The sequence below is a fragment of the Neoarius graeffei genome, chromosome 8 (genome assembly GCF_027579695.1).
Source record: "Neoarius graeffei isolate fNeoGra1 chromosome 8, fNeoGra1.pri, whole genome shotgun sequence".
In the NCBI taxonomy this organism is placed as follows: domain Eukaryota; kingdom Metazoa; phylum Chordata; class Actinopteri; order Siluriformes; family Ariidae; genus Neoarius; species Neoarius graeffei.
This window is the reverse complement of record NC_083576.1, coordinates 87,171,132-87,190,593: the sequence shown is the minus strand read 5'-3', so window position 1 is coordinate 87,190,593 and position 19,462 is coordinate 87,171,132. Positions and strand designations below refer to the sequence as shown.

The following is a 19,462-nucleotide window of genomic DNA, read 5'->3' as shown; positions in this document are numbered from 1 at the left end:
CCCTGACGAATAAGCAGCATAGATAGATAGATAGATAGATAGATAGATAGATAGATAGATAGATAGATAGATAGATAGATAGATAGATAGATAGATAGATAGATAGATAGATAGATAGATAGATAGATCCTCTAGTGCATATACAATCTTTAAAGGTAGGAAATGACAGTTGTGTAACAGCCATCACCTTTTTATTGAACTTTATAAGAAAGAGCATTCATATCATCGTAATTTCCCTGAGGAGCTTTAGCTAAGTCTCACCACTGACTCATTTGTTCATTTATTCACTCGCTTATTCACTTATTTATTGCTTTTCATGATGAAGGAAAAGTCAGGTCTGTTTCAATCTTTCAAGTGGGACAAGTACAGTATCACGCGTCAGGGACACACCATAGCGCACTGGACGTTCAAAACAACACCGCGGCTCAACAAACCTCTTATTGATTCAGATTCTGTGATATTACTAACGAAAACACCCCGGAATCCCAGCCTCGGCAGTCTGATCCTGATTGCACACTTTTCCAGCCACAAGCTTCTGAATCCTGAATGTTGCATTGTTGTATGATTGGTTGTCTGTGCATCCATGTGTGCACTTAGAGTGTTAGTTGTTTGCGGTTTATGAATGAGTCTATTTGTTTGAGATTTGTCGTGTGTGGTGGAAAAAAGAAAAACGCTCACTCGTTTGGATCCAAGCAGGGAAAAATAATCTTTATTGTTTGTTTCTCAACACAAAAGAAATGCAGGACAAATCAGAAATCAGAAACACTTTTATTGCCAGGTATGTGGACACACACGAGGAATTTGACTCCGGTTTCACTTAGCTCTCATAGTACAAAAACAGATAAAAAGCGTATACACAAAACAACAAAAAAAAAGGTGCAATAGGTGCATAGTGCAAACTAATCCAGGTAAGTCAAGGTTCCGGGTGTGCACGCCTCTCCCTTCTTTACGATGGCATTTTATATCCTTGTGGAGCTTTCTGTTAAAAGACCATAACCCAATATAGAGCAAAATTTTAAACTCTTACCATAAAAGGGATTGTCCTTTGTCAACAGATGTGTTCTCTATCGCTACGTTCACACTGCAAGGCTTAATGCTCAATTCCGATTTTTTTGTGAAATCCGATTTTTTTGTGAGGTCGTTCACATTAACAAATATATGCAACTTGCATGTGATCCTCAGTATGAACGAAAAGCGACCTAAAAGTGTTCCGCATGCGCATTGCAGGATACGACGATGTCACACGCAGTGAGCATGGCCAGTGTTTATGGAAGTAAAACCGCCCGGTTGCGGTATGACCCATCCAATCTAGCTTGAATAGCTGCATCCCCCCAAATGGAAATCAGCTCCCTAACCTCTGCGTCCTTCCATTGAGAAGATTCAGAACCTTCACAGCCCGAAGCGTCCCTCGCATTGATGTCATGCGCAGGGGCGCAGATACGTTTTTTGAACTGGGGGGGACAAAAAACTGGGGGGGACAAAGCTGCCAGCAAACCAACCCCAACCCCGATATGCCTGTCAAACTTGTTGTGGGTTACCATAGCAACCAAGCTCGAGCTCGCAACCTGTGCAGTCTGCGCAGCTCAACCAACCGAATATCAGTCTTTGTTTTATGTGAGTTGTTGCAACTATGTATACACTGCCGTGCACCTCAATAAACCGAATGGTAATTAGTCTTTTGATTTTTCCGTGAGGTCTGCCTTATGCAAAGTGGGGGGGACTGAACGAAGTGAATTTAAATCTGGGTGGGATGAATCCCACCCGTCCCACCCTCTATCTGCGCCCGTGATTATGCGTCATGTTGTTGTAACTTTTTTTGAGAGACCCGCCGCCTACTTCAGCGCAGAATAGTGATGTTTGTGGCTTGTTGATGACGTGTAAGTCGGATGAATGCGACCTGGCGGTTCAGACTGAAGTCGCATATGAAAAGAGCGGATAGGAATCGGAATTAGGACCACATATCCAAACGGCCTGGGTCGGATTTGAAAAAATCGAATCTGTGTCGTTCATATTGTCAATAAAAGATCGGATACAGGTCACATATGGGCAAAAAGATCGGATTTGAGTCACTTCAGCCTGCAGTGTGAATGTAGCCTTTGTGTACCTTTCCCAACATTTAGGGTTTTCTCAAGGACAGGTGCCATTATTGCCAATCCTCTTTCTACACATACTAAACATTTCACACACACACACTGGGGTCATGAACGGGTCATGAACCCCTAAAACACACCCAGGGCTATACTAAAAATTCCATTACACATGCCATTCGGGAGCCAAAAGATTCGACTCTTATTGTTGAGCTGAGTCAAATGATTCGACTCATGAACACACTGTTATGTGTAAAGCACAAAAACAGCTAGTCACCTAGTTGTTCCGTCTTAAATACGATTCATTTTCCTTCCTCAGCACGACTCCATACTCCACCGTCTCAGACTCAGGAAGCATCAGGAGGCGTGGCCTAATGTTTGAAGTGATTCAGATGATAAAGGTATGGAATCAATTTTGTGCCAAAATGTTCATACAATACTTTTGAAATATCAAACAAAAACGACAAATCAAAATACAAAAAAAAAAAAGTCAATTTTTTTAGACTGGCAAACAAATTATTCGTGTAATCATGCAAAATATCAGCCTATTACTCTTCAGAAACCTTTTATTTTTGTTCCGCGTCTTTCTCAGTTTTGTTTGACGTAATTTATTTTGGTTGCGATTCCAGCTTTCTCGTTTGCGCTCCCTGACTTTTTGCTTGCAGTTTTGGCACAAACTTCACATGTGGGTGGGCTGTCCAGGAATGCATTCCCATTGGCTAACTTGTGTTTGACTGACAGCTACGCTCAGCCATTCCCTACTCGGATTCTGGCAGACTGTTTGACGAGTGACCGATCCATTGACGGTAAACAAGGATCGAGTGGACTTCAGTGGCGACTATGATATTGAATTAATTCAACAAAGTGTAAGTGCGGGACAGATGTGCTGTATGTGTTGCAGTAGTGCACATTATGCAGGTGTTTCGTGGCAAGTCAAATGTTAGACTTCGCTCCACTACCCAATATAATAGCTGTCTTGCTAACGTTAAACACACCTGCATAATGTGCACTACTGCAACACATACGGTACAACACATTTGTCCCGCACTTACACTTTGTTGAATTAATTCAATATCATAGTCGCCACTGAAGTCCACTCGATCCTTGTTTACCATCAACAGTGGCATGCACAGATAGACACGAGGTGGTGCTCAAGCACCTGCCCCTCTGCCCTCTGTCCAAAAAAGTGCCCTTTTAATTTTTTTTTTTTACAGTTTAATGAGGCCAATGTCGACATGATCTTTTAGAAAAGCCGCGGCATTAAAAGCGTGTGTGAAAATAATGTCCCGATGTGTGCCCCCTCCGCACACACACACCAGACCTCTGTCTCTCTTGCTCTGTCACGTGAACAAGCGTGCAGTGCATTCAATGTGAGGTTGCAGCAGCATAGCGTCCTGGAAGCCACGGCCTTGTCGTAGCGCAGACAACACATCGGGCAGTCAGTCAGCTCTTCCCCTGCCCCACCAGCCAGGTAACACATGAATCGAGTGAAAATGTATTGTTTGCCCTCTAAGCCCAAGCTGTAATTATTTTGTCGTGAAGTAGCCCGTCGCATACACAAACAACTGCACATGGCAGCCTTTGCCAGCTTATTTGCTCCCTTTCCATATGGAGAAACAAACTGAACAACATTTTAAATGTAGCCTAAACCATTGAGGCAACCCCACTCTCCATCAATTCCGACCTGTTTTTATAACATGATTAAGAATATCACGTTATGCTAGTATGCACGCCGTTATGCAAATAAAGGAGAGCTCCGTCGAGCCCATTGAGTGTGTATATTTCGTTACATATTTTAAGATGATCTCACGGAAATCTGTGAATAAACACAGTATTGAGACTCAAGTCAGTGACGGGAAGATCAGACTTTCAGACTTTATCAGACTTTTTAAAGATGGAACTACAGAAAAATACCCAAAACTTTGATATGATTATGAACACAAGAGGAGGGTTAAATCTCAGACTTTTATAATAAGGTGTTCCACATGCGCAAAAAAGTGCCCTTTTTTCCCCCCAGAGCACTTGCCCCCCCAAAATGTCTGTGCACGCCACTGACCATCAATGGATCGGTCACTCGTCAAACAGTCCGCCAGAATCCGAGTAGGAAATGGCCGCAACAGCCTCCGGGGGAATCGCTGAGAGTAGCTGTCAGTCAAACACAAGTTAGCCAATGGGAATGCATTCCTGGACAGCCCACCCACACGTGAAGTTTGTGCCAAAACTGCAAGCAAAAAGTCAGGGAGCGCAAACGAGAAAGCTGGAATCGCAACCAAAATAAATTACGTCAAACAAAACCGAGAAAGACGCGGAACAAAAATAATAGACTGATATTTTGCACGATTACACGAATAATTTGTTTGCCAGTCTAAAAAAATTGACTTTTTTTTTTTGTATTTTGATTTGTCGTTTTTGTTTGATATTTCAAAAGTATTGTATGAACATTTTGGCACAAAATTGATTCCATAATAACGTAGCTCAAGTACAAAAAAAGTAAAGAAGCAAACTCTTACTCAAGACACCAAACATGACTTGGTTAATTTGCTGCATAAAACTGTGTACGATTTAAAGTTACATCGCTTTCAAAGTAAAAGTGTTTGTAATAAATTCACACGACATACAGCACAGCCATTATTATTTCTATTATTAGACGGTATTCTTTCTTCAGTTTTGACAAATTTTTTTTTCCCCTACCAGCCTGACAGAGTGAAAGTGTTGTTTTCATGACTATTAGTCAGCCGCCTGAGAACACAAAACTTGTAAATCCTCCTGTTGGTTCAGTAATTAAGCTTCTTGTGCCGCTCCTGGTGCGTTTGTGACGGTTTGGCATCATCTCAGGTGGGCCGAGGGAGGGGCATTTATTAGCATAGTACATAAAGAGCTAAACGGGATCACAGATGGTGGCATTTTAACACACCGCCTCTGCAGTGTGGAGTGTCACACCGTGAAGAGACGGAAAGAAAGCGAGGGAGAGGGTGAACACAAACTCTCTCGAAACACTGAGAGACAGGAACACAAAGAGTGAAAAAACCTGTTGGATATCACTGTGGATGAATTCTGGGAAACCAGAAATGGTGAAAAATAAAAGTTTTGACTCCAAATAATTTTTTTTCACCCAAGGATATACTATATAGCTCTATCTTAGAGAAAACATAAATAGATTTCACCAAAATTACATGAAAATATTCTTTATTTTAAAGCGAGACGGCCTTTCGATTTCATAAAATCTGTGAAATTTAGTTCCCTCTGAAATGTGGTCATTGTGATTTATGTTTATTTATTTCTGTAATATCTCACAACATATCAGGCCGTTCTGTTCTGTGGCTGGGAAGTTATTTAATTTAGAAGAAGAAACATTTATTTGTCACATGCACACTTCAACTACAGTGAAATTCATCCTCTGCATTTAACCCATCTGAAGCAGTGAACACACACAGAGAAGTGGGCAGCCACACCAGCGCGCCCGGGGAACAGTCAGGGGTTCGGTACCTTGCTCAAGGGCACCTCAGCCCAAGGCCGCCCCACATTAACCTAACTGCATGTCTCTGGACTGTGGGGGAAACCGGAGCACCCGGAGGAAACCCACGTGGACACGGGGAGAACATGCAAACTCCACACAGAAAGGCCCTTGCCGGCCGCTGGGTTCAAACCCGGAACCTTCTTGCTGTGAGGCGACCATGCTACACCACTGTACCGGTGTAGTGGTTAGCACAGTTGCCTCACAGCAAGAAGGTTCTGGGTTTGAACCCAGCTGCTGGTGAGGGCCTTTCTGTGTGGAGTTTGCATGTTGAGGGGATTAAAGCAAACAATGCGCATGAAATCACTTGCTTCACATAGTCAAGCAGACAGAGGAAGTCTGTATGCGCAGGTTTCCCTTTGAGCGTACACTGATGGTTCCATCATCCTGTTGCTAAACGAACAGCTGATCACACCGAGGTGCTCGCTAACTGCCGATATTTATTAGTTTGGTCCTGCGTTTCCTTTCCTTCGTATATAACATAACGTCTTTTCTTCTCGCTTTCTTTCCGTTACTGTAGTCGGTCTTTCACATTTCATTTCGCACACTCACATCCTCCATTTTTCTCTCCTGTTTCAAATTTGTATCCCACAATGCCTTGCGCGAACGGGGAAAGCCCACCACATGATGCATGACGTAGTATCTTGTATTGGGTCATGGTGAAGCAGGAAAAAATAGTGGAGAATTTTGGGCCACGTGGCTCTAAAGTCATTACTTGTTCTATTTTAAAAAACCTAATAAAAGTGGAAGTCTGTGATTTGAATTCAGTAGCTTTCGGTCCACTAAACAAAAATAACTGGGTGTTGGGAAAAATCTTTTTATGACCTACACTTGAAAAATCTGAAAGGCAGTCTACTTATAACTTAGTTTCCAACCTTGCCTTGGCGTCTGTCTTCACATAAAATATGTTTAACAAACACAGTGCAAAATACAGTCCGTCCACTAAAAGACATTTAAATCCTTTGCAAATTAATGGTGTTTGTGCATTCAGGGGAAGCCATGGGCTAATGGTTAGAGAAGCAGCTTTGGGACCAAAGGAGTGCTGGTTTGATTCACTGGACCAGCAGGAGTAGCTGAAGTGCCCTTGAGCAAGGCACCGAACCCCCAACTGCTCCCCAGGCTGCTCTGGGTATGGTGTAGGTCACGTGGGGTAAGAGTGTCTGCTAAATGCCTGTAATGTAATTTGTCCCAAATGTTTGAGTCCACACCCAGGATTCCTGATCCTGGGTTCTCATGGTGATGAGGCTCATAATCACAGGTATGCTTTCCTAAAGGTATTTCTTCTGTTCTGTAGTTTTGTTACGGAATTCCATACATCAGTTTTGTACACGAGGTTCATCCATATTCTGTTATTTTTCCTTTGTGAGCGCTTAAACGTCTCTGAGGTCTTTGAGTGGCTGGATTCAATATAATATTTAGCCCCGCCCATTGCCATTGCTGTGTTAGTGAAATGGACAGCTGTCAATTATTTTTTGGAACATCATCATTTTTATAAGTTCTGCCGACCCTGATAACTCCTTGAATCAGAGATGTCCACAAGCACCGGTGACTGGTGGTTTTCCCTAGTCTGGCTAACGCGACAAAGCTCTCCGAGCTATTGGTCTGGCCAAGATATTAAGCCCAACCGTTTCCCAGAGCCCGTGGTTGACCCGCCTCCCTGAAATGCCTCAGTTTGCTACTGGTCGAAGCCAGAAAAGGCTGTGACGAAGCTTAAACCAATCACATCACTCTTTCCTCTGACGTATGCGATGCGACGGGGCTAACTGGTAGATTAAACTCTTACCGAAGCCGGTCGGGAGCAAGGCGAAAACGTCCTTCCTTTCAATAAATACCTCCAGGGCTGCTCTTTGCTCCGTTTTCAATGAGAACTTCCCGTTGAATGCTTTCAATACAGCATCTATGCGTAATAGATGTGGAAGCATGAATGAAGTGCTTCCGGCATAGATTCTGTAAACAATCTATGGCTTCCGGTCGCAGTTCTACTACGTCAGTGCCTTGAACACGCCTCTACCCAGGGCCATTGGAGATGCTCAAAGTTGATTGGCTCCCGATTTTTCGGGAGCTTGGAAGAGCTGTAGATAGCTTGCCTGGCCAGACTAAGCTCGCAACAGGCCCTCGTGTTGCATCACGCTTAGGATGGGCGGGCCCAGGCTAGGTTTTCCCTGCCTACACAGATGGTCTGCGCTGGCTACTCGATCCCAGAAAAAATAAAAAACTTGCCTTTCAATGTTTAACAATTTATATCGTCTCTGTTACCCATAATTTGCTGCAAATCTAATTATTCCACCACAAAATTGCCTTCGATTTGGGGTCTAGCATGACTGGAAGTGATGTCATATTTGTTGATTGATTCTCATGCTCTAATTGGCTGAGCTGGACCATGTGACCATGCCATAGCACATGTAGTTATGTTACACCATGTGCCAGGCAGCATACTACAGAGGGTAACTGAGAAAGCCAAGCACACACACATCTGGAGGGAAATTTCATACAGATTTTGCGAGTGTTTTACAGGGAAATGGTTAGTAATTTGTTAGCTGAGAAAGCACCAGAAGGCATGTCAATTTTGAAATTTTCTGGGGGGGGCATGCCCCATGCATTAGCATGCCTTTGGCAAATTCCAGAGCCGCCTATTGCTTTTTCTTAGCCGGCTACTTCAGATTTTCTGGAGAACCCTGTTGAATATTCCGAATGTGCTAAAGAAGGCAAATGGACTTGCTTGAAATCCTTGAAGACGTTTCACTTCTCATCCAAAAGGTTTCTTCAGTTCTGTCTGACTAGTGGGGAGTTCCAGGTATTTATCCTCTAGTGGACCAAAAGCAACCCTAAGGAGAGTCATTGAGGTCAAGACCTCAACAACTGCTTTTGGTCCAACAGGTTGCTTTTGGTCCACTGCTTTTGGTCCAATGGTTTGCTTTTAGTCCACTGCTTTTGGTCCAATGGTTTGCTCATGCCTGTGTTACCTTCTGGCTCTCCCCTTTTAGTTATGCTGTCATAGTTAGTTGCCGGAGTCCCTGCTTGTACTCAGTGCAATATGTATACTGTTCTTACTTATTCAGGTGACATTGGGCATACCTAACAACCTGTGTTTTCTCTCTCTTCCCCCCCCCCCCCCAAATCTGTCCCTCTGAGTTACATGTCGGTCCTGGGATCGAGATGCTGGCCTCTTCTGCTCCTCGGACCTGCCTGGTCCATCCTGGTGCCCTGTGTCTGGTTGGAGTCTCATCGCATCACTCCTGTGGAGGGCGGCCCCATGTTGACAGTTGGGGGTCGCACCTGGAGGATGCTCTGGAATCTTGCAGTGGTGTTTTTGTGGCTGGGGACTGCAGTTGACTTGCTGACTTTGGGACTGTGGTTGTTGTGAATGGTTTTGCACTCGGGTTTCCGTTGGTGGGGGGTTTATAGCATCAACAAAGCTGACTTTGTTAGAACTGTTAATGTTATAGTCATGTTGTCTGTTGTTGCCCGGATGGGGATGGGTTCCCTTTTGAGTCTGGTTCCCCTCGAGGTTTCTTCCTCGTGTCATCTGAAGAAGTTTTTCCTTGCCACCGTTGCCACAGGCATGCTCGTTGGGGATAGATTGGGGATAAAATTAGCTCATATTTTAAGTTGTTCAAATTCTGTAAAGCTGCTTTGCGACAATGTTTATTGTTAAAAGCGCTATACAAATAAACTTGACTTGAATTGACTTTTGGTCCACTGCTTTTGGTCCAATGGGTTGCTTTTGGTCCACTGCTTTTGGTCCAACGGGTTGCTTTTGGCCCACTGATTTTGATCCAATGGGTTGCTTTTGGTCCACTGCGTATGGTCCAACAGGTTGCTTTTTGTCCACTGCTTTTGGTCCAACGGGTTGCTTTTGGCCCACTGCTTTTGATCCAATAGTTTGCTTTTGGTCCACTGCTGTTGGTTCAATGAGTTGCTTTTGGTCCACTGCTTTTGGTCCAATGGGTTGCTTTTGGCCCACTGCTTTTGGTCCAATGGGTTGCTTTTGGTCCAACAGGTTGCTTTTGGTCCACTGCTTTTGGTCCAAAGGGTTGCTTTTGGCCCACTGCTTTTGGTCCAATGGATTGCTTTTGGTCCACTAGAGGATAAATACCTGGAACTCCCCACTAGTCAGACAGAACTGAAGAAGCTTTTCGGATGAGAGATTAAATGTCATCAAGGATTTCAAGCAAGTCCAGTTGCCTTCTTTAGCACCTACGGATTACGATGACCTGGATGGCTGTGAACCTTCACAGACCTGTCGAATATTTTTCCTTTTGTGTGTTCAATGTGTTTTCTAGGAGTTAAATAAAAGAGCATGAGGTGAATGACAGCTTTGTACAGGGCAGCTGAGTTTCATGATATATTCTTTACTCACTGACTTTAGAGAACCATGGAAATATTTTAGTAAGGTTAGCCAGTCTCTCTCTCTCTCTCTCTCTCTCTCTCTCTCTCTCTCGCTCCTTTTAATAAACTCCACTGATAGAACAAGTGGAGGATAAAGGCCCGGTCCCACTGCACTTACGGATGCAAAGAGGATGTAAAACATAAAAAAATCTTTGCCATCCATTGGAAAACGCTATGCATCCGTTGTGTACTCATTGCATACGTGCTTCATACGCTCTATCCATCGAGCATCCGTCCACCGTGATTTCATCCGCGCAAAAAGTTTTGAGCTGCACAAAACTTTTAGAACGGATGAACTTTCCGCCGTGTACGATGTAAATCCATGACATATACGAGCAACAAACGTTCTATGTCCGTTATCATCCGTTAAACGTCTGCTGTATCCTCTCTGCATCCTCTGGGCATCCTCGCAACTCACATCCGCTGCAGCTGAAAACGGAAAGAGGGAGGAAAGATAAGGTACATGAAACGTCTATTCATCGTTAGTAGCACGGAAATAGAAAGGATGTAAGCGTATGCATCTCGTATATAAAGTATTCAAAACGGACAAAGCGTTTATATCTGGGATGTATCTCGTATATTTAGGATGTCTGGAGTATGTCTAGAGTATGTAGAAGGACACCTAGCGCAGTGAACGGTCTTCATCCGATATACATCCGCGCAACATCCCCTTTGTTTCCGTTAGGCGTACGTGATGCATCCCCTTCACCCGCTATGCATCTGCTCTTTCTGCTATGCGTCCGCTTCTCAGTTATCACTGGTAACCCCTTCAGAGCTGTCATCCACTTCCATCCGCTTTCATCCACTAGGCTTCCTATGAACATGCGTTTAACATCCCCTCTATATACTACCCACGTCCGTTCTTTTCCGTTCTGTTTTCGCAAATTTTCGCCAATTTTGTCCATTTCTGGAGCGGATGAAAACGGATAGAGCCACCCCCGAAATTTTGCTCGTCCGCTGTGTCCTTTTTGCATACGTTTTGTGTCCATCGGCCAGTGGGACCGGGCCTTAAAGGAGTGCACTTCTCCATTCAGATGAATAACTTGTGTGAGTGCAGGTGTCAAAGCTAGATCAAAATCATGGAGAGCAGTCTTTTTTTTTGCTTAAAAACTAGATTGTGTTGAGTGTAAATGTTGAGTGCGGTTTCTCAGTTGGTACATTGTGTTAAAATGATGGATTCGGTATTTCAGCAGATGAGTAAATGGTAGACCATCACTCAAAAAGCTCTAAAATCCATCTTCAGTTGCACTTCAGGTAATATCAGTGCATGTCCCTGTGAGTGTCCATCACTAACATTGGTGGCTGAGACCTGGACCCACTGTCCATCACCTGTATCTCCTGCTCATGCTTCATGGTCAACTACCTCCATTGAAGGGTGACAAATTAAAAACAAAGCATGTTAGTAAGGTGCTGAGTCACCAAAAGCTGCTTGAACATCTTCAGTGATCCTTGGCATCGATTCCACACTGGAGCAGTGAACACTGTTCTTCCAAAAGATTTACATCATTTTTAGCATTCAGTCAACCACTGTGCCCTGTGGATGGGGGCGGAGTCATCGTGGAAGACACCACGCCCATCAAAATAGAAGCATTTCATGATAGGATGAAGGTGATCATCAGAAGAGCTTTATCTGAATTTGCATCGATGCTTCATTCTAAGGGGACAAGTAGAGCCAAACCATGGCAGATAGATAGATAGATAGATAGATAGATAGATAGATAGATAGATAGATAGATAGATAGATAGATAGATAGATAGATACCTTCCACAGCATGACAGAGCCACCAGATTTTCCTTTAATCTGTTTCGTGATTGTAGTTTAAAGTTCTGCAGGCTTTAGACTACGTTCTCATTATGAGCTGTTCTCCTGAGACGAGGCGTGAACCGTACTGAACTGTAATCATCAGCTAGTCTCCATATTGAAGGTACTGAAGTGAAACTCCTGATTCACTGAGCAGAGAGATCTTTTGAGGCATGAGACACAGTATTTACATACTGTGTCAGAAATTAATTGTGTTCACATACTTTTGGCCATTTAGTGTGACTGTTAGCCAGATAACTCTGACTGTTTTCTCCTGAAACATTTGCACTGAATGTCTCTTAATTTATCTTACTTAAATATACATGATGCACACTTTATTTTCGTCCTATATCTGAATTTGTGAAGACTTCCCATTAGATCAATCAGACTTTATTAGGCGGCAAATGGGAAATATCACTTAGGGATTTAGAAACCTGCGGGCAAGGGCTGTGTACCATATCTGCTTCATTTCCTACTTTATAACTACATAAGCATTTATAAAAGGGAGAGAAAAAAAAAGCATATCCAATGAGGGAAACAGTTTGAAGTGTCGAAAACTGAAAGAAATGAAATAAAATCTGGTACACTGCACTTCTCTTTGTTGCTCGGACGTAAGGTTTCATTATGTGAGTAGGGATGCGAGGAGTTATTCAGATATCCGGATATTCAAACCTAAAAACACTAGAATAACTTGTTTACTCCTTCCAGCTATGCTCACAAACTGTATAATGCAGTTATGACACAAGACATGGAAATGAGTTTCGTTGACCAACTGTAGAAACGAATTGGGGAAGATTAAGGATATCGTATCAAACCATCAGAGAATGGAACAATCTAAGGCTTTCGTCAAGACTGGAAAATGAAACATAATGAACAGGGAAGAAAACAGCAACAAATGCAAGAACATTGTTATTCCCTACATTTCTGGACTGTCTGAGAAACTCAGGAGGCTCTTCTACAAATCTTTACATTTCAGACCCAGTAACACTCTGAGGCAGAAATTGGTCCACCCCAAGGACAGAATACCCAGACACAAACAGGACAACATCCATCCATCCATCCATCCATCCATTATCCATAACCACTTATCCTGTACAGGGTCACAGGCAAGCTGGAGCCTATCCCAGCTGACCATGGGCGAAAGGCGGGGTACACCCTGGACAAGTCACCAGATCATCACAGGGCTGACACATAGAGACAAACAACCATTCACACTCACATTCACACCTACAGTCAATTTAGAGTCACCAATTATCCTAACCTGCTTGTCTTTGGACTGTGGGGGAAACCAGAGCACCCAGAGGAAACCCACACAGACACGGGGAGAACATGCAAACTCCACACAGAAAGGCCCTCGCCGGCCGCTGGGCTCAAACCCAGAACCTTCTTGCTGTGAGGCAACATTGCTAACTACTACACCACTGTGCCACACAGGACAACGTAATGTACGCAATTCAATGCAGTGAGGAATGCACAGACCTGTACATTGGGGAAACGAAACAACCGCTTCACAGGTGCATGGCTCAACACAGGAGAGCCAGTTCCTCAGGCCAAGACTCTACAGTCCATCTTCATCCCAATAACAAAGGACACTTCTTTCAGGACTGCAACTTATGCATTCCAGCCAGAGAAGACCGGTGTTTTGAAAGAGGAGTAAAAGAAGCCATCTTCATCAACCTGGAACGATCATCACTGAACAGATGAGGTGGTCTGAGACACCACTTATCAGCCACCTACAATGCAGTCCTTGGCATACTTCCTAGAAAACTGAATACACATCCACACCAAAACTCAGCTGATTTCAATGACTCACATGATGGCAGAGAGAGCCAATGACCCACAGATCACCCTAACAACCCTCTAGGCTGCTAACACCATTCACACCTGGCCTCCAGTGACCCTAACACCTACAGGATGACTCAACGACCCAGGTGACCTCAACGCATACATGTCAACCTATACGGAATGTCCGTATTTTATACGGATTTGATTCAATAAACGTAGTATACGGGCATGCAAATAAAGTTATATGGATTCTTTCAAAAAAACTTCAATATTTATTTAGAGCTATAATCAATTCCCATGATGATAAAAGAGCGCATAACATTTACAAACGTACTGTACACCACAGAAAGCACAGCCAGCCAGTAAAGAGTCTTATGAAATCGCGCGTTATCTCGTAGTACCGAGACTTCGTTCCACTTTTGATCATGCGCACACCGCATTGCGAGAATCCCGCCAACCGTGAAGTAACATTTCGTTTGAAAAGCGTATTTCCACCTGAGCGACTTTCAATAGCGACTGAAAAGATTCTGAATGGGCACTCCGGCAAAGAAATTCAAAACACAATAGAGCGGGAGGTTTCTCCCTGAATGGAAGGACCTTTTCAATGGCATAATTCAACCGGCAGCCTCCAAAAACGACGAATACGCACACTGCACACTGTGTGTGCGTGACATCAAAGTTGCAGCATCGGGAGCGTATGATGTGAAAGAACATTTCAAATCGAAACTACATCAGCGGAATGCAAGCCAAAGGCAAAATCAGCCACTGATGACAGTATTTGCGCGCTCAAAAACTGATATGCCAACAACTGGAAAAGACAGAAAACACAAGGTAGTGGGTGTTTTAGTTCAAGTTAGGCAGTGCTCTGTTTACCCCACAGTAATGCTGACTGTGAGAGAGTTTTCTCTCAAGTCAGGAAGATACACACAGAGAGCAGAAAGAACCTGAATGCAGACACACTGACCTGGCCTACTGCAGTGTAAGATCAACACAGCTAGACACTTGCTGTGACATGCAGCCTCGTGAGGTATTGGTGCAGACTGCTAAAAAAGCTGTCATGGAGTACAATTCAGAACATTAGAGTGACACTTTGTGTTTTTGTCAAACATTGGAGCGTTGTATTCATTCTGAAGGTTTATTGTTATTAATATTGAATAAAAAGTAACTGGGATAGATCATTGTTAATTATCATTCACATTTTAGGTAAATTATTTTAATTTGCATCTTATAAGGATTTTATAAGGGAAATACGGATTTTGGAGGTTGGTTATACAGGTTTGATTGACCAAAGGTTGACATGTATGTCAACGACTCTCCTTAGGGTTGCTTTTGGTCCACTAGAGGATAAATACTTGTAACTCCCCAAAAGTCAGACAAAACTGAAGAAGCCTTTCAGATGAGAGGTGAAACATCTTCAAGAATTTCAAGCAAGACCAGTTGCCTTCTTTATCACCTACGATAATTTAAGTGACGATATTAAACAGTTTAAATCTCAATTCTTTTAAAGTCTTTGAATGCATACAATTCAAATTTTTACATTCTTATATTATTATAATGTTACTTTTTTATCGATTTGTTTCAGTTAGTTTAAATATTTTGTTTTTAAATTTTCTCAATCTTGTAACATGTAATTAGTTTTTACAGGACCGTCTTAAAAATCACTTTGGTGAAGAAGCATCCTGTTAAAATATCATTAAACAAATAAATAAATTCCCCCCACATTAACAATATTTCAATTTCCTTCCTAATTCCACTTCTGACCAGTAATGATGGTGTGTACCAGTTACATGACTGAATGACAAAGGAGTCCAGCTCAGACAATACATACTGTAATATACAGTACTTTGAGCTCATGGTTTTCTCCATGCAACCTGTGAATTCCTTCTTACTTCCTGTACAGTCCATCACCATTCTGCACAGAATGTTAAGAATAGCCTGACTGTGTACACTACATGTATGCTATCCATAATCCCTGTTAATGTAGCAATCACTATAACACACAATCACAGCAGGCGTGTAATGCGAACATAGCCCCAGAGTTTGTTGTAAATGGAGCAGAGTCCTGCATGAGCCCAATTTTAGAAACCCATTCCTGACCCGGTAACTACAAATATCTGCAAATCAATTTGGTAAGCCAAACTGACCTATATTTTTGTCTTTTTAATAAAAATCTGCCAATCTGCAGCTGCACTCACTCATTAGGCTCAGCAGGTTTTAAAATGGTGTATTTATTACTTGTGCTGGAATATTTTCCATGGAGGAGATCTGCCTCTGCAAGTACAGAGCCAAAGAACAACAAACTGGACGAGGATAGGGCGGCACGGTGGTGCAGTGGTTTGCACTGTTGCCTCACAGCAAGAAGGTTCTGGGTTCAAGCCCAGTGACTGACGGGGGCCTTTCTGTGAGGAGTTTGCATGTTCTCCCCGTGTCCGCGTGGGTTTCCTCCAGGTGCTCCGGTTTCCCCCACAGTCCAAAGACATGCAGGTTAGGATAATTGGTGGCTCTAAATTGACCGTAGGTGTGAATATGAGTGTGAATGGTTGTTTCTCTCTATGTGTCAGCCCTGCGATGGCAACTTGTCCAGGGTGTACCCCGCCTCTCGTCCATAGTCAGCTGGGATAGGCTCCAGCTTGCTGGCGACCCTGCACAGGATAAGCGGTTATGGATAGATGGATGGATGGATGGATGGATGGATGGATGGATGGACGAGGATAGAAACTTCACAACTGACGGAAAAGCTGATTAAAGGCTGATACATATTAAAAAAGCGAAACTGGTAAAGATATATACAGTATATCATTTTCTGCTAATTATCATAAAGGGCGCCAATAATTCTGGAGGACACAGTAAGCATCACATGAGCATATGAGAGTATGGGTAGAGTCCAGAAGATACTGAGTTATAGTACGAGGGTAAGTCAAAAAGTTCTAAGACAGATGTTATAATTTCAAAAGGAATTCAAAAGAATTCAAAAAAGGAATACAAAAAGGCATTCTCTGATGGAAACACCGCTTGCAGAAGTGTTTAGACTTAAATGGAGGATATGTAGAGAAATAGCTTTGTTATTTTCATAAACGAAGATTTTTTTTTCATTTGTCTTAGAACTTTTTGACTTCCCTTCGTATATCATGGAAATGTGCTCAGGTGAATGTTGAGGACCCTGACTGCTTCTGGGAAATAAGGTATAGATTTCTTGGCCATTTCATGTGAATTTATCAACACAGTTTTAGCCGAGAAGAGCGCTCGGTAGAGTGTATACCTCCACCAAGGCACATGTTATCAACATCAAAATCAAGTCACTTGAACCTAGGATAACACTAAAGCTGTCCACCAAATTTCATCCCAATTTGTTCACTACATTGAGTTATGTTGGGAACAGGCAAACAAATCCTGTATCTACATACATGTCCAGATTTGCATCCAAATCTAAACAATTGTTCCTTAACCCATGGCCCACCTTTCCTGCAAATTTCATCAAAATTCTTTCACTGCTTTTTTAGTTACATTGGGAAACACAAAAATCCTGGATCCACATACATATCTGGATTTGCATCCAAATCTAATCAATTGTTCCTTGGCCCATGGTCCACCTTTTCACCAAATTTCATCCAAATCTGTTCACTACTTTTTGAGTTACATTGGGAAACAAACAAACAAACGGAGGCGAAAATATCTCATCTCATTATCTCTAGCCGCTTTATCCTGTTCTACAGGGTCGCAGGCAAGCTGGAGCCTATCCCAGCTGACTACGGGCGAAAGGCGGGGTACACCCTGGACAAGTCGCCAGGTCATCACAGGGCTGACACATAGACACAGACAACCATTCACACTCACATTCACACCTACGCTCAATTTAGAGTCACCAGTTAACCTAACCTGCATGTCTTTGGACTGTGGGGGAAACCGGAGCACCCGGAGGAAACCCACGCGGACACGGGGAGAAGATGCAAACTCCGCACAGAAAGGTCCTCGTCGGCCACAGGGCTCGAACCCGGACCTTCTTGCTGTAAGGCGACAGCGCTAACCACTACACCACCGTGCCGCCCCAGAGGCGAAAATATAAAATATTAAAAGTATGTAAGAAATAGTATGCACATATTTTGAAAAGTCATCCATTTATTATCCAGAATAAAGAATCAGACCTGGAACGGTGGGTGAGTTTCAAACCCTGGCCACATTTACGAACCTAGCTTTTCTTAAACTCTGAAAAAGGTTGAAAGTCTCCTGACTTTTCTCTGAGGACCGAGAGGCTGAGTGAGACTCCATCTGAAGCCCGGAGGAGGCAGAGGAGGATTTGGACTGAAAGAAGAAGGCGAGTGGTTCAGATGAAGAAAAAAGTAGTGAGTGTGGAGAAAAATGTACATAAGCTACTTGGAAAAGCCTGAAGGAGAGATCAGTGATTGTTGCCTCTTGCTTTATATAACATTCTTAGCATGGACCACTTCAACAGCAATTCCTCTGAAGAAGCTTTAATAAGATGTAACTCGCAGCCTACCTGCCTGTCCTCACAATCTCCTCTTATTCCTGAAGAAATGTTTGACGCTTGCTTAAGGATATCAATTTTCTTCTTCTCCTGCTGTATTTGCTTTGACTTTTTTTGCCTCACTGCCAGTTTCAGTGGTGTGTTTCCCAATCATGCTGAGTTTTACATCTAGAATGTACAGTTCTATGTTCAGTTTTAGGTTCTCCATCTGTCCAGATGAGTTTCCTTCAGTTTCTTGGTTTCTTCGCACTTTCCAGGAACATGCCAGGTGGTGGATTGTTGAGTTGGCTCTAGGTGTGAATGAGTGTGTGAATGTGTGTGTTGAGATGAACTGGCATCCTATCCAGGGTGTATTCCTGCTTCATGTTCACTGTTCCCAGGATAGATCCATCACAACCCCGAGCAGACAAAGCACTTACTGAAGATAAATGAATGACTGAGCAATTGAATAAACGAACAAATGACTATATCTCAGTCACACCCTTCCATCTGACGAAGCAGGACAGGAAAGTTGAGAAATTCCATGTCCTTTAATGTACAGTGTCTTGCAAAAGTATTCACCCCCCTTGGCTTTTTACTGTACTATTTTGTTACATTACAACCTGTAATTTAAATGTTTTTTTAAATCTGAATTTTATGTAATGGATCTGCACAAAATAGTCTAAGTTGGTGAAGTGAAATGAGAAAAAAATATATTTAATTTTTTTTTTTAAATAAAAAACTGAAAATTGGTGTGTGCATACCGTATGTAGTCACCCCCTTTGCTATGAAGCCCCTAAAAAATTCTGGTGCAACCAATTACCTTCAGAAGTCATAAAATTAGTGAAATAAAGTCCACCTGTGTGCAATCTAAGTGTCACATGATCTGTCAGTATATATACACCTTTTCTGAAAGGCCCCAAAGGCTGAAACGCCACTAAGCAAGAGGCACCACTAACCAAACAACACCATGACGACTAAGGAGCTCTCCAAAAAAGTCAGGGACAAAGTTGTTGAGAAGTACAAGTCAGGGTTGGGTTAAAAAAAAATATCCAAATCTTTGATGATCCCCCAGAGCACCATCAAATCCATCATCATCAAATGGAAAGAACATGGTACCACAACAAACCTGCCAAGAGAGGGCCACCCACCACAACTGACAGACCAGGCAAGGAGGGCATTAATCAGAGAGGCAGCACAGAGAACAAAGGTGACCCTGAAGGAGCTGCAAAGTTCCACAGCAGAGACTGGAGTATCTGTCCATAGGACCACAATAAGCTGTACACTTCACAGAGCTGGGCTTTATGGAACAGTGGCCAGAAAAAAGTCATTGCTTAAGAAAACACATTTGGAGTTTGCCCAACAGCATGTGACAGGCTCTCCAAACACATGGAAGAAGATTCTCTGGTCAAATGAGAGTAAAA

The 19,462-nt window shown here is 42.9% G+C and overlaps 1 protein-coding gene across 1 annotated transcript in view; it reads left to right on the top strand.

Annotated features, from left to right (window-relative positions):
• The window catches only part of galnt18a (UDP-N-acetyl-alpha-D-galactosamine:polypeptide N-acetylgalactosaminyltransferase 18a), a 280,427-nt gene that overhangs the window by 28,722 nt on the left and 232,243 nt on the right, over positions 1–19,462 (top strand). The gene's annotated exons all lie outside the window — the stretch shown is intronic.